The 14508-nt window shown below is 41.9% G+C and overlaps 1 long non-coding RNA gene across 2 annotated transcripts; it reads right to left on the bottom strand.

Annotated features, from left to right (window-relative positions):
* Positions 1 to 7360: 7360 nt before the first annotated feature.
* LOC106587033 (uncharacterized) lies at positions 7361 to 12843 on the bottom strand. 2 transcript variants are annotated; one of them, XR_001324345.2, is made up of 5 exons: positions 12717 to 12843; positions 12417 to 12518; positions 12104 to 12325; positions 11901 to 11999; positions 7361 to 11784 (listed from the first exon to the last, which is right to left on the bottom strand). It is a non-coding gene; the product is annotated as an uncharacterized lncRNA (long non-coding RNA). The 2 variants fall into 2 exon arrangements; XR_001324344.2 differs by having other exon boundaries at positions 12417 to 12498.
* Between the last annotated feature and the right edge of the window lie 1665 nt (positions 12844 to 14508).

Raw genomic sequence — 14508 nt, 5'->3', positions numbered from 1 at the left:
TTGTACGGCTAAGGAAGTGCATAATATATACGAATCCTGAGGATTATGATTCAAAGGAACCCCAAGAAGGGTCATCCTCCGAAGAAACTAAGTACGCGGCTGCGCTAACCACGCCCTGACCCCCCCAAAGGCCTGGTTCTACAACAAAAGGAGGTCCCTTAAAGCCTCCACTTCTTCATTTCAGCATATACCATGGATATTCCTACAACATACCTGGACTCTGATACGTCATGGGGGCCAGACCCTAAGGACTGTATGCCTCGCAGCCAACCATTTTACTCCCCCCAGCCAAGACCCGCGACGCCCCCTACATGTCCACAGCCTGAGGATGTGTTTGATGGGGTGGTCAGTACTATTTTTGTGGACACCATCAAGGCCTCTGTAGCCACACTTTTAAATGTGGTGATTGGAGAGTATATATGTGAAAAATTCATCGGTTGTGAGATCAATCACCCCAGCCAGCGCCGGCATCCGTGTTTATACGAGCCCCCAAAATACTACTTCTTCAACCATTTTGAGGAGCTGGTGAAAAGACTGTGCTCCTGCAGGTTTATACCTGCGCTGGTCAGAGCCCTGGAGTCTATGGGTCTTGTGCCGTCTATTCCCAGAGTTTACGGGGTAACCGAGGCTTTCCTACATGAACTGAAGGAGGCGATCTACATCCACGAGAAACTCAAAGAAATCCGACACACCCTGGTGGACGACAACAAATACTGGGAAGCTGTGGTGGAGGACGTGATGACTTTCTGGCTCAACAAAACCCCAGAGACCGAGTGACAATACCTATTTGTTATTTAGATGTAAAGCAATGGGGAACTATATACATACGTTGTTAGAGAGAATAAATATGTTTTTTCTTTTGAGAGAACTTACAAATGTGATGCATCAAATTATTGAAAATAAAGTGAACAATGTATCGATTTACACAACCCATAATACATGGGCTAATGTAGAGCGTGTGCTAAAAATGGAGCAAATCATGAATCATGTACGACATACGGGCGAGAGTATGCAATGGACACAACTGGTCTCCCGTCTTGTGGATGATTCTGAAGAACTAGAAACAAACTTGTCTAAGATTTTACTTTATTTGTTTGAAACACCGTTTAATTGTAACATGTATCACATTTGTTGTTTATATACTTATATAGCTGATGTGTGTGTTTTAAAAATTCTGCGACACAAGCCTGTAAATCTAAACTAAATATACAGGGTGTTGCATGCTGGGATCGTTGAGAAAACAGGGACAAGTATCCTGCAACGAATCCTAAATTGTCTGTATATGTAATACATGATGTTTGCAAAAATAAAAATACAAAAATGAACCTGAAATGTTGTCGTTATTTGAAAGTGGCTCATTAACGTTATTGTACCTCAGAGAGGCAGGAAGGATGGCGGAGCAGATGTTGAAAAACGTGTATTACACCCGCTCTAACCCTGGGTCTTATGGGGGTAAGGAGCATTTACAGAGAGCTATAGCCGAAGGAACAGGTAGCCGGTTAGGCGTTGCTCAAGTGGATGATTGGTTAGCCGCGCAGGATGCTTATACTCTGCATAAACCTGTACGAAAACAATTTCCAAGAAATATATTTTTCTACTCATCCCTTGTCCCAGTTTCAGGCGGATCTATGTGACATGCAGGCCCATGCAGATAAAAATGATGGATATCGATACATGCTAACGGTTATAGATATTTTCTCTAAAATGGCCTTTGTAAGGGTCTTAAGAAATAAGAGTGGGGCAGAGGTGACCAGGGCCTTTGGCGCTATCTTGAAGGAAGGAGGAGTCCCCAAGAAAGTGCAGACTGATGGCGGAAAATAATTTTTTAATAATACTTTTCAGAAACTCATGAAGAAGCACAATATAGTACATTTTGCCACAGGCTTGGATTTGAAAGCTTCAGTTGTCGAATGCTTTAACAGAACTCTGAAGGAGCGGATGTGGCGATATTTTACAGCTCACAACACACATAGATATATCAAAATAGTTCAAGATTTAGTAAAGGGTTACAACTACAGCTACCATAAGAGTATAGGTCTCTTCTGGAAACTCTTTTCAAGTCTTTAAAAATCTGTATGGTTTGTTCCCCCTTCGCCGTAAGAATAATATTGATTTTAAATTCATAGTGGGGGACATGGTACGTATATCAAAGTTGAGGGGTGTTTTTGACAAGAAATATGAGCAAGGTTACAGTTGCGAAGTGTTCACCGTTACCAAATGTCTACCTCGCATACCCCCTGTCTACAAATTAAAAGATTATGACGGGGAGCTTATAGAGGGATCGTTTTATGAGAAGGAACTACAGAAGGTACAGATGGTTAAAGACAAAGTCTTTCACGTGGAGGAGATTCTAGATCATTAGAGAGAAAGGGGTAAAAAATGGGTGTTGGTCCGTTGGAAAAACTGGCCCGAAAAGTTTAACAGTTGGGTTTTAGAGCAAGATGTGGTGGAGGCATCGGGGGTTAACTTAAACCCTCAGGCATGATAAATACAACGTCATTCGCGTGTACACAGGAGTGCATCATGGAACACAGCGGCTTCTACCTGACCCTCCCCAGTAATGCGTCTGCACACATATATCGTAAGAACCAAAGTTCGAATTATACAACCAATTTTCCAAAGCCTATAGAGTTATCCGAGGCCTGGGAAGTAGGTCTCAGCGAGATTACATACCCCCACAGCTGGTATAATATCAAAGAGAAGGACCGGGATTTTTATTGCAAAAGGATATCGGAACCTGCGAAACTTCTAAAGATTAAAAAAGGGTTCTATAGAACCGTCGACAGGATCGTCTCAGAGTTGAATGAACTCCTAACCCAGAACAATACGGAAATACTCTTGAGCTACAACCCTATTCATAAACGTGTACAAATCTCAACGACTGCGGATAGGGGTATAAAGACCACCAGTAATTTAGCCAACATGTTGGGGATGAGTTCCAATAAATGGACGTATGTGAAAGATAAATTAGCCCCATTCCCTGCGGATATACATGCAGGGTTTTACAACATATTTGTGTATACCGACATCATATCATATCAGAGGGTAGGAGACAGTTGTGTGCCCCTCCTGAGAACAGTTCATATAGAGGGAAAGGATGGCGGGATAGTCACTGTCATTTACGACAAGCCACACTACGTACCTGTAAGCAAGAAATATATTGAGAACATTCTGGTTGAGCTTAAAACATCAGAACGAAAACATCGAATTTACTTATGGTAAAACGATTGTAAAACTCCACTTTAGGCCCTCCAAAGCCTCTCTACATATATAATATATTATTAGTATTATATATATTATTATTTTTATTTTATTTTTTATAAACATAATACAAATAAATTAAAATGGTTATGGAACACAACCACCATCTCGACCCTAACCGCTACGTCTCATACTATGTTGATCAAGTGGGTAATGGATTACCCGGCTATCATGGATCCCCAACCATGTACGGTTCGGGGATAGGCGGTATATTTCGTAACCTCTTTAGGATGGTTTTACCGTTTATAAAGAGAGGCCTCAGCATAGCCAAACCGCATTTAAAATCAGCGGCTAAAAATATAGTAAGTGAGGTTGTAGCCAATGCTATGAACCGAAGGGCGTCACCAGATGCCGAGCATCAAGAAGGCTCGGGGCTTATGATGTTGTCTCGAAGACCAAAAAAGAGACCTCCGGGTATAAGACGCAGGCCAGCCCCTAAAAAGCAGAGGTTAGCCGTTAAAAGAAACTCAGTAAGTCAAAGACGTGGTAAAGTGAGGAGGTCTGGACCTAAAACGCCAAAAAGAACACGGAAGTATTTTCTAAAAGAACCAAGAAACATGACTCTTTGCACCGCATGTCCTCTGAAGCTATAAAGACAGAGCTCGATCTTTTCACGGCCCCCTTAACCCAACATTCAATAGACAGGTCCAGTTATGTGGAAATAGCCCCACTCTCGGCCATTACCGACAACGGGCCTATAGAATTTTTCATACCAGGCCACGGTGACAACTATCTGGACCTCAAAAACACCTTGGTGCATTTACGTCTAAAAGTGACCAAAATAGATGGTGCTAATATTGCAAACGATGCCAAAGTGAGTCTCATTAATTACCCCTTGGCCACCATCTTCTCCCAAGTGGATGTGACTTTGGGTGAACGCCTAATCAGTCAAAGCAGTGCCACATACCCCTGTAGGGCCATCATGGAGTGTTTACTCAACTACTCCGAAGACACTCTCAAGACACAATTCAGCGCCGGGCTGTTTAGCAAGGATACTGCAGGAGTCTCTATGGAATCAATAGACCCTTCCACCGGTGCAAACAAAGGACTGGAGGCACGCGCTCGCTACTGTGTCGAATCTCGAGAGTTTCATCTGCTAGGGCCTATACACTCTGACATTTTCTTTCAAGAAAGTTTACTCTTTAAATTCGGTTGATTTAAGACTCAAATTAACCAGGGCCAAGGATGAGTTTTGTCTGATGTCTGCCCAAGACGGGGACTTTAGTTTAAAAGTGTTGGGGGCAACGCTTTTTATTAAAAAGTGTCTGTATTTCCGGCAGTTCGTCTGGGTCACACACAGGCTTTGATGAAAGGAAATGCCCTTTACCCTCTCCAAAGAATTACCATGAAAACCTTTAGCATACCTGTGGGCAGTAGAATCTGCAGTCAAGAAAACCTTTTTCTAGGCCCTTTACCCCGCTATGTGGTTATAGGTTTGGTTGATCACGCCTCTAATACCGGCAGCTTACATAAAAACCCATTTAATTTTCAACACTTCAATGCAGAGTATGTAGCTCTCTGTCAGGATGGACGTCAGGTCCCTCCTAAGGCTTTCCAACCGCAATTTAATAACAACATATCTGTGCGAGAATTTTACAATCTATTCCTGGCTACCGGGAGGCATCTAAAAGATCTCTCTTTACCTATTGACAGAAATTATTTTGCAGAGGGTTTTGTATGCTTTCAATTTATCCCCTGATGATGACACCTCAGGAAGTCTGTCTGTGGTGTCCCAAGGTAACCTCAGGCTGGAAATGCGTTTCCGTACACCTTTAGCCTGTACAGTTAGCATGATTGTTTATGCGTGCTCTGATTCAATTTTGGAAGTGAATGCCCGAAGACAGGTTTTAGTGGATTATTATTAAGGATCGTTGAGCAAAGACATGAATACCCAAGAGTTGGAGGGGCTCATGACCCGCTTGATTGGAAAACAATTTTATGGAGTGTGGGCTTGTGATGAATTACCTATTGAGAAATGGCCTGAGCGGCTGGCCATGTTTATTGTCAATACCCATCCTAAACACATGCCGGGTGAACACTGGCTAGCTGTGACACTAGAAGATGAAAGAGGAAGAAAAATCTAAACTTTTTTTGATTCCTACGGCTTTCCCCCCGGTTTTTCACATTTTCCCAAATCTATTAAAGATTTTTTGACCAAAAACGGATCAAAGATCTACTACAGCATCAAACAAGTGCAAGATAACCTTTCCACTACATGTGGTCAACACTGTGTATTCTACCTGTGTCAAAGAGCCCGTGGAGTTTCTTTTGAAGATGTTATGTCTCTTTATAATGATGATTTAAGAAGTAATGATATAGTTGTAGATTGTTTTGTTAGAAAATATCAAAAGTGTTCAAATATGTGTCCTTTAAGACCGTGTAATCAAGGCGTATGCTCACGTCAAATGTTTCAAGAATGCCACAAATGTTAAATTGCTTAATTTTTCGAATAAACTTTATTGAATTTAATCATAGTCGTTCAAAAGTCATTCACAATTCATTCAAAAGTCTAACCACCCCGAGAGATCGGGATTAGGAAAAGGTCCGGAGGTGTTCATGGGGCTAAATGAGTCATCATCATCCCCTTCATAGGGGGGAGGGTTTGTTGGGGCATCTTTAGGGGTGCTGTAGCTCGGTGAAGGGTTTTGTTTTAAAGCTTGAATCTGTTGACGAAGCTTATGGTTAGGTACCCCCGAGAGGGGAATGTTGAGGATTGCCAGGGCCTTAAGAAACTGACGCCACCCTGGTGGTCTTCTGTCATCAGCAACCTTGTAGGCTGCCGTGGTACTTTTAAGCAAGTCAAGCATATGGGAACCCTTGACAACAGCGCCCTGAAGGATAAACTCTCCTTTGTCATTCCAAGTAGCGGTCCCCTTTGAGTCTTTTAGCTTGTTCATAATGTATCTAGCATTTTTCCTGTTACGTGCCGAAACATGTGTCAACATGTCATGCATAACATTATCTTCAACAGGCATTTGATCTTCAGCCGGTAAGATCGCAGGTACAGGCATTACAGGGGCATGGCTCTCTCTAGGTGCGTCATCTTTTAAAGGTTCAGGTAGGGAAAGCGTTAAATGGTTGGTATCTCTCTCACTTTGTTTTACCAAGGTCAAATACCTTTGCAAGAGGTTTGTGTATTTTTTTACCTTATCATAGGGGTTCAATCCTTTTCGGTTCAAAATATCCTTCATGGCCGTATCCAAATCATTTTCCGCTGTTTGTCTGATATTTTCAGGACCCTGCATTTGTTTTTTAAGTCTATCCAACTCTTGTTGAGGCACCAAGTATATTTTATTTGCCATCACACTCTGTGTTCAACCCCCACGCCTGGCAGCAATAAGGCTGGTGATGAAGGGCACCGCTATAGTTAGCAACGGCAGAAGAAAACCCACAGACTGTTGTAGGCTATGTCTTTTCTTTCGAAGACTGGCTCTTTTATTGGCAAAGAGTTTGATCGCGGTCTTTTGTCTCTTGAATTTTTTTAATTGGGTCAGGGTGAGTGGAATGCGCCCTTTGAGAAGATTTAAAGCAATCTCACATAGGGATAATATGAGATCTGAAGAACAGTGATCCAAGATGGCCTTCCGTTCTTTAGCTGTAGCCCCATCTAGGCTTCTCAAGAGGGGCAGGTTTCTTTTTAAACGCAGAGACATAGCGGTTACTTTTTAGGAATGTACGCAGCCGGCCACTCCCACGGGAACAGGCCTGTTTGGAGCCTCAGGTGTTCTGGTGTATTTGCTTTTAAATCCACGATTAAATAAGAAAATGGCACTTTGGTAGCGTCCTCATAGCTATCCATAAAATAGGATTTCCTTCCCCGGGTACATCTGCTGAGCTAGAGTGTTAATTTGTAGTTTGTCTCTAGGGTTTTTGAACAAAGCCATGTAATTGGCATTCAAACTAATGGTACGGCTGTTTTTACCTTGGTGAAACACATTCTGCACCAAGTAAAGCACGGACAGGTTTCTATGATGAGTATATTGGGTAAAAGCTCGTGCAATTTCAGGATGTTCGCTACCTGCAAATAGCATATTGTCCAAAACCAGCAGATTGTTTTTATGAGGAGGTAAAAGTTTATCATCAGACAGGGATTCAGGTATTCCTTCAACAAACTTGATGTTTATTTTCTTCAACAATTCATCATACATAGGTTGATAACATGAATAACACCACACAATATTGCCAGGCTTCTGAACACATGTTCAGAATTCTCTAAAATACTTTTTACAAAACAAGTTTTACCACTGTTGGAGGGGCCTGCGATTAAGGCCGAAAATGGTAGTTGCAACCTGGGGTCAAAACCTTCTACAGCAGCCATTATATCTTAAGCTTTAAGACACACTGGGGCTTGTAGCATAAGTCAGTAGCCAAAGGGCAGTGTGGTCCCGTTAGGTAAAAGCAGTCTCTTGTCATAGACACCCTGAATCTTTTAGTAAGTGGGGCATTCCTGAGATGGAAGCCCTTTTTATCCCAACATTTTTTTTTGTAGGAGCTCAAAATCTCCAAGTCACTATTCCGATCGTTTATGAACCCCTCGACCAAGCGTGTGATTGATTCCAAGTTTACAGGCGGGGCATTTTCGTAGTTTTGAGTCACGCCTTTGGCTTTCAACACCACGTGATTGTCTTTAGTCCTAAAAGCATAGCTTTTGGGCCCACAGGAGGACCATTCTGTGATATGGTCGCCATCTTTGAGTTCACTCGTTAAACCACCCAGATAGTTGCTAAGTGGGGGGGGTCCAGTCATCCTGTTTGCGTACATAGACCACAGAGTCTGTGTCATGGTAAAGAACCCTCCTCTGAAGCTGCTCCATGAGGGTGTACAGTTCAAGTCGGCCATAGGCCGTGGTAAATGCTGCAAGAAACACATTTACATTACCCGGGGGTAGAACCCACTTCTTGTTACGTCTCCATTGCACCAGGGCAATGTCTTGACTCAAGAATGAAAAATTTGAAATTTCGTATTGGTCCAAAACAACGAACTCAAAAAATTCTTCGGAGTCTTTAATGATCGATGTTGTTAGCATATTGCATCTCTGCGAAAGTTTCCCCCAAAGCAAGTTTAAGTACAATTTCGACACGTTTCGTTTAGTCTTGTTGACCTCTATTCGGTCAGGGTCAAGAAGTATGCCTTCTCTGTCATGATAGTCTCGAATGTACTGTTCTTTGCTCTCTTGATCTGTGACCGATGCAGGATAGCCTGAAGCCATTTGCTTGCATCTCAAGAAGGTCTTGATGTACTCTTTAAAAAGAGTGTCTGATTTCCTGGAAAAGTTCCACACTTCAAAGATTTTGGCCACACGATACCCCTTCTCTAGAGCCTTTGTGAATTCAGGTGTAACCCAGACAGCTGTAAGGGCTCTTTCCTGATCTGAGTGATCACACGGCTTTTCCTGGTTGTTGTTTTCACTGCAGGTGCGACATAGGGGAAAGAAAAGTTTTCCTTGAGGTCCCTTGTAAGGCAACACTGGTATAAACAAACCCCTAGGTGGGTAGACAGTTGCTTTGATCAGACCAAAATAGTTTGGGGTAAGTCAAAGTCGAGGTGAATAATTTCAGGATGCCCCATAGGATAGCATGAGGAACTCATTACATGAGGATAAAGAGATGTAAAATCTACGTAACCTATTGTCTCGTCTGGTTGCGCTACATACCGCAAGGTCAAAGCATTGGTACGGCCACCATACAGGGCCTGTCGTGGCTCCAATGGTTCGGGTGTGTCAAAGCTTCAAAGGAAAGCTCGAACATGAGGATCAGACTTTTTGAGTGTGGTCCACTCATGCTCCCACATAATATTCACTTTCAAACCATAAGTAGCCTGTAAAGATTCCAATTTGTCTTGAAACTCTAGGTACATTTCACCAAAAGTCTTTTGGGTTAGGACACACAAGGCCTGTGGCTCAAAGCAACATTTACAACCGTGGAAGAAACAACCGTTGTACTCAAACACGGTCTCAACACCGTCAATCTGTGTGTATCCATCTACATGATAAGGCCCAAACGCCTTCTCACCCCTATTCAAAGCATGTTGAATAAAAATGTCTTTATCCTGGGCCAAGTACTCCAACCACTGAATGGAGCCACTAGAGGTATGACTTGAATTGGCGTCGGTAGTTGTCAGGCGAGGGGATAGCTATAGATGCTGGAGGTAGAAAGTGTGTACGATAGGTTTTCATGCATGCCGATGCAATAGTTGTACAACTCCAGGGGTCAATGCCTGCATCTTTGATGACCTCTGCTCTGAATCTGAGGCACCCCTCGCGAAGGATAACCACGTCGTTGTCACAGTAGGACTCCATCTCTTTGTGGAAATCAAAAGTGTTGTGACATACTGTCTCGTACCATGTCATGAATCTCTCTCGCTCTTTGGGAGACATTTGATCACAACCATATATTTCGGGTCTCGGATTAGATCCTATATAGTTTAGATTCTCCTCAGATGTACAAAAAAAAAATGGGGAAACCAACCTTTCACAGAGTTCTCAAAACCCAAGGCCTCGGGCATTTGAGCCAATCTCATGGGTAAGAAGCTTAAACTGTCAATGTATCTCTGGTTGAAAGCGGGGTCTACAAAACACAAGATTTTACTACCTTGAGCTATGACACTGGGTGCAATGCCTTGCTGTATCAGAGGGTTCAAAAGAAGGTACGAATCATATGCTCTAGAATTGTGCGCTATAAACGTGAAGTTTCTGTATTGGGGTTTTCTGAAGTGTTTTAGAAAGATGAGTGAACAATTGGGTCCTGTTAATATCACAACTGCTTACAGATTTACAGGCCTTGGGGTGCCATGTTTCAATGTTGTGTTTTTCGTAACAGTAGGCCGAACGGCATGTCCTGTGACAATCGGCACAGGGTGTCAGGTTTAAGGGCTGCATCGGACAATTTTCATCCAGACATACGGAACAGTTATAACGGCACGAGTGCCCCCCCTTTCGGGTGTAGCCGGTATGACAGGCTGGACACACATACGGTGCGCCTAAAAACGCTCCGATGTTGGTAACTGCATAGTAATGGTCGTTTTGCACATAAAAGTACGGAATCTGAGGATGAGGTTGGGGGTTGTTTTGGAATTTCAAGAGAGAAGCATTAGCTCTACTGTGGTACAAAACCACAATCTTGATGTTCAGAAAGTTTTAAAATTTGACTATGTCAGAGAATGCCACTGCATCCTGCATGCCCAGACCAACAGCATTTTGAAGCTCTCTAGCCTTTTGTAACGCCTCTAGATCCGTACATCCAGGGTTTAGTAAATGTGCTAGGCCTATTGCAAAGCATAGCTTATTACCGGGATTGTGAACGTTTATGAGGCATGCCATTTTATTGTTTATGATTTCTGATTGCATTAGGCTATCAAGTTGCCTTCTCTGACCCCCACCACCCAGGGGTTGCCGTATTATTTGCACTATAACTCTAGCGACCTATCGGCTGTGATGGATAAATTTGATTGAACAAGTCGTTCCAGCAGGGCTATAAATTGTTCAAGATCTGCTTCACCATTGGGTAAAATAAGAGATACAGTGTTTTGCATGCTATCTCCACAAATTTCCAACTGTAAGACATCACGAGGTTCGCCATAATCTCTTGCCCTTTGTAACAGTTCGTTCAGAGTTTCCAAAATCATCACGTAAAAAAACGCATAATCGAGACTTTGATTCATCCATGTGAAATTGAAAAACTGTCTAATCTCTGTATTGCTGAATTTATTTCTGTACACAACCCTGACACTTCTATCAAGACCATCTCCCTCCTGATTTATTAGACAATTTTCCAATTCCTCAAAAACATAATATTGAGTTACAGACTCTTCTGACATGGGAGTTAATGGCGGGGTGTGTGCGGGTTCCGGTGTAGAAGATCTCAGGCTCTCGTTCATCTGGTTTATTAAAAAAACTAGGGCGGGCGGGATTTGCCATAATTGGTTTTCATAGGTTGTTCCTGACTCGTTCATATGTTTAATTATTTCAATTAGGTCGGCGGGAATTTGGGAAAATAGATTTTCGTCTATCGGAATTATGTCTGATACCGCACCCTCGTTCATCCGTTCAATTAAAGCTTGTAGATCGGGGGTATTTTCAGCAAAAGGCTTTCAACTGTCTCAATTATTGGCACGTCCATTTCGGTAACTGTTTTTACCGCCGGTATTTGCGTTTTTTAAACGGTTTGTTGCTTAACAAACGGGGCATTGTTCTACGCCAGAAGGATAGATCCTGACCGTATTGCCGCTCGAGTAAATCAACCATTCGTTTGTGTAGCAAGACATTTCTGGATTTTAGAGCCTTTGAAAAGGCATTGATAAACCGAGCTTGGTCTATTTCAGGTTTGGGTGTTTCTACATAAGAATTGAAGGACTCAAGAAGATTGGTTGCGTTACAGAATATCCAGTTGTCTACCTCAGGAATGTCATTTAAAACGTTGAAATCATCCAGTTTCGTTGTTTTATTGTGAATGTCTGGCGTGCCGAAATCCTCCGCGTGTTCTCGGTGTGTATGGTCTTCTGTGCCGTTATACGCCGGGGAGGAGTCTGAAAGAAAATAATATGTACATAAAATAGATTGTTAAACATGTAATATATTAGGTTAAAATGTCAAATACATTTCAGATATAATACTATATATTAACAATAGATAATTAAATTACCTCGGCTTTTTTGACGCGGGCTGTTCTGACGAATCGCGGAAACCGGGGGCTTTAGACTTTTTTCACCAGGCCTTGCAGATTCTGCAGTCTCGTTGGAGTCTGAAAAAACATTATTTGTCATTGTTTTAACATACTCAATCATAAAAAATGTATAAATTATAATAAACTATGTATTACTAATAACATATATAATGGCTTCATACCTTATCCGTGTAGGGCCGTTTCTTGAAGCAGTAACTTTTCGGGCCGGGGGGATTCTGCGCAATGCACTTGCGCTGATGTTGTGCCATGTTTGGGTCGGAAATATGTAGCTTGGTTCCTGGGGGGAGTTAGGGTAAACCCGTTCGAACAGAAAGGCAGAATATCATCAATGTCCTCGTTCAGATTACATGAAGCACCCGTGATCCTTCTTTTGGGTCTGTCCGCTGTAAACACAAAAATAGCTTTTAATATAGGGTTCACACTTTTTGTTTTTAATGTATACATTTTCTTAGGGATTTTTATTATTGAACTTACGTCGACAATAGTGTGATGGAGATTGGCTACTTAAAGGGTTGCACGCAGTTTGGTTCTGAGAATCATCTATCCCCCGGAGAAGCTGTGTAAAGGATTGAGACCCTACAGACGTTAGATAATATTAACATATATTAATACGAAAAATATACACATTATTAAAATATGAGAATACGTGCATTTGACATATTACCCAAAAATCATTGTCCATCCGTTTTAGAATAGCGATATCACATTTTTAATATCCATACAATTCCCTGAAAATACCTCTCCAAATCTAATATATTATTTTCACTAACTCACCTTCAGAAAGCTCCACTAGGACCAATTCTGCAATTATCTGTTGGCCTGATAACTCTTCTGTCTGTTGGCCTGATGTTGCGCTTTAGGATGTCTTACCGACTGGCTAGTTTCACTATTAGGCAATGAGTTTACAGAGCTGGGGGTGCCGTTTTTTCGGGCCACATCCTGTATGCATAAAAGGGTCCTATAAAGTACCCCCGAATGTCTAGAGACCCAAAAACCACAGGCGGGTGTCTCGACATATTCTGTCTGCCGGTATTGCATTTATGCTTCATAGCACAGCTTGGGGGTGTCCGTTGTAAATTTATATCCCGGGGTGGGGGACCTTTAGTATATGTGCTGATTAGAAAATAACATATGTTTTAAACCCTTAGGAGGTCGTCTAGACAAGATATCTTATGCCTGGGCTTTTTCACTTTTTAGCCCCCACATGCCTGTGGGTGAGATAAATACGTATTTGAAAGGCTTTTGGGGTAATAAAATTGAAAGTGCCTAGCCCAATTGAAGAGACGCCCCCAATCCTAAACAAACTTACACACACTTTTTCTGGTTTCAAAAGCCATCCATGCAGAGACACACCCCCCTTTTTGTTTTGAAACACACACACACAATTACCCTCCCTCACACGCACACACCCCCAGCGCACGCACATGTCGTTCCGGAATCCTTTTTTCTCAGGGCCCTGCCGGGGGATGGCTCGAAAATGCATAGTCCCTACGTTAAAGGTGAGATACAGCTTTAAAACCATTTTATTTCATAAATAATATTTAGTACAGACCTTTTTAAACATGCAATAATCATTTAAAATGTTTTACTGTTCCTTTCTTACGGATAAAGGACCCATCTATAGGGTTGTCACTGAACCCCACCCACGTCAAGACTCGGCAAGTTTTCACTCCAGGGATAGATCCTATGTCTGGCCTGTAGACACTCGCACGTGTGTCTCTATGGGCTAGGTGGGACCTACTCAACAGCCAGTTGAATCCTGTGGCGCGTTATTCAAATACCTTAGATATGATATTACTTCAATTTTTCAAAAATATGATTATTTTACAGCATTTTAAAGATAAGACTCTCGTTAATCTAACCACACTGTCCGATTTCAAAAAGGCTTTACAACGAAAGCAAAACATTAGATTATGTCAGCAGAGTACCGAGCCAGAAATAATCAGACACCCATTTTTCAAGCTAGCATATAATGTCACATAAACCCAAACCACAGCTAAATGTAGCACTAACCTTTGATGATCTTCATCAGATGACAACCCTAGGACATTATGTTATACAATACATGCATGTTTTGTTCAATCAAGTTCATATTTATATCAAAAACCAGCTTTTTACATTAGCATGTGACTAGCATGTGACTAGCATTCCCACCGAACACTGCCGGTGAATTTACTAAATTACTCACGATAAACGTTCACAAAAAGCATAACAATTATTTTAAGAATTATAGATACAGAACTCCTCTATGCACTCGATATGTCCGATTTTAAAATAGCTTTTCGGTGAAAGCACATTTTGCAATATTCTCAGTAGATAGCCCGGCATCACAGGGCTAGCTATTTAGACACCCAGCAGGTTTAGCACTCATCAAAGTCAGATTTACTATAAGAAAAATGTTATTACCTTTGTTGTCTTCGTCAGAATGCGCTCCCAGGACTTCTACTTCAATAACAAATGTTGGTTTGGTCCAAAATAATCCATCGTTATATCCAAACAGCGGCGTTTTGTTCGTGCGTTCTAGACAGTATCCTAAAGGGTAACTAAGGGTGACGAGCATGGCGCA

The sequence above is a fragment of the Salmo salar genome, chromosome ssa26, assembly GCF_905237065.1.
Source record: "Salmo salar chromosome ssa26, Ssal_v3.1, whole genome shotgun sequence".
NCBI lineage: Eukaryota > Metazoa > Chordata > Actinopteri > Salmoniformes > Salmonidae > Salmo > Salmo salar.
Note: the sequence above shows the minus strand (reverse complement) of the source record. Positions and strands in the feature narration are given on the sequence as shown.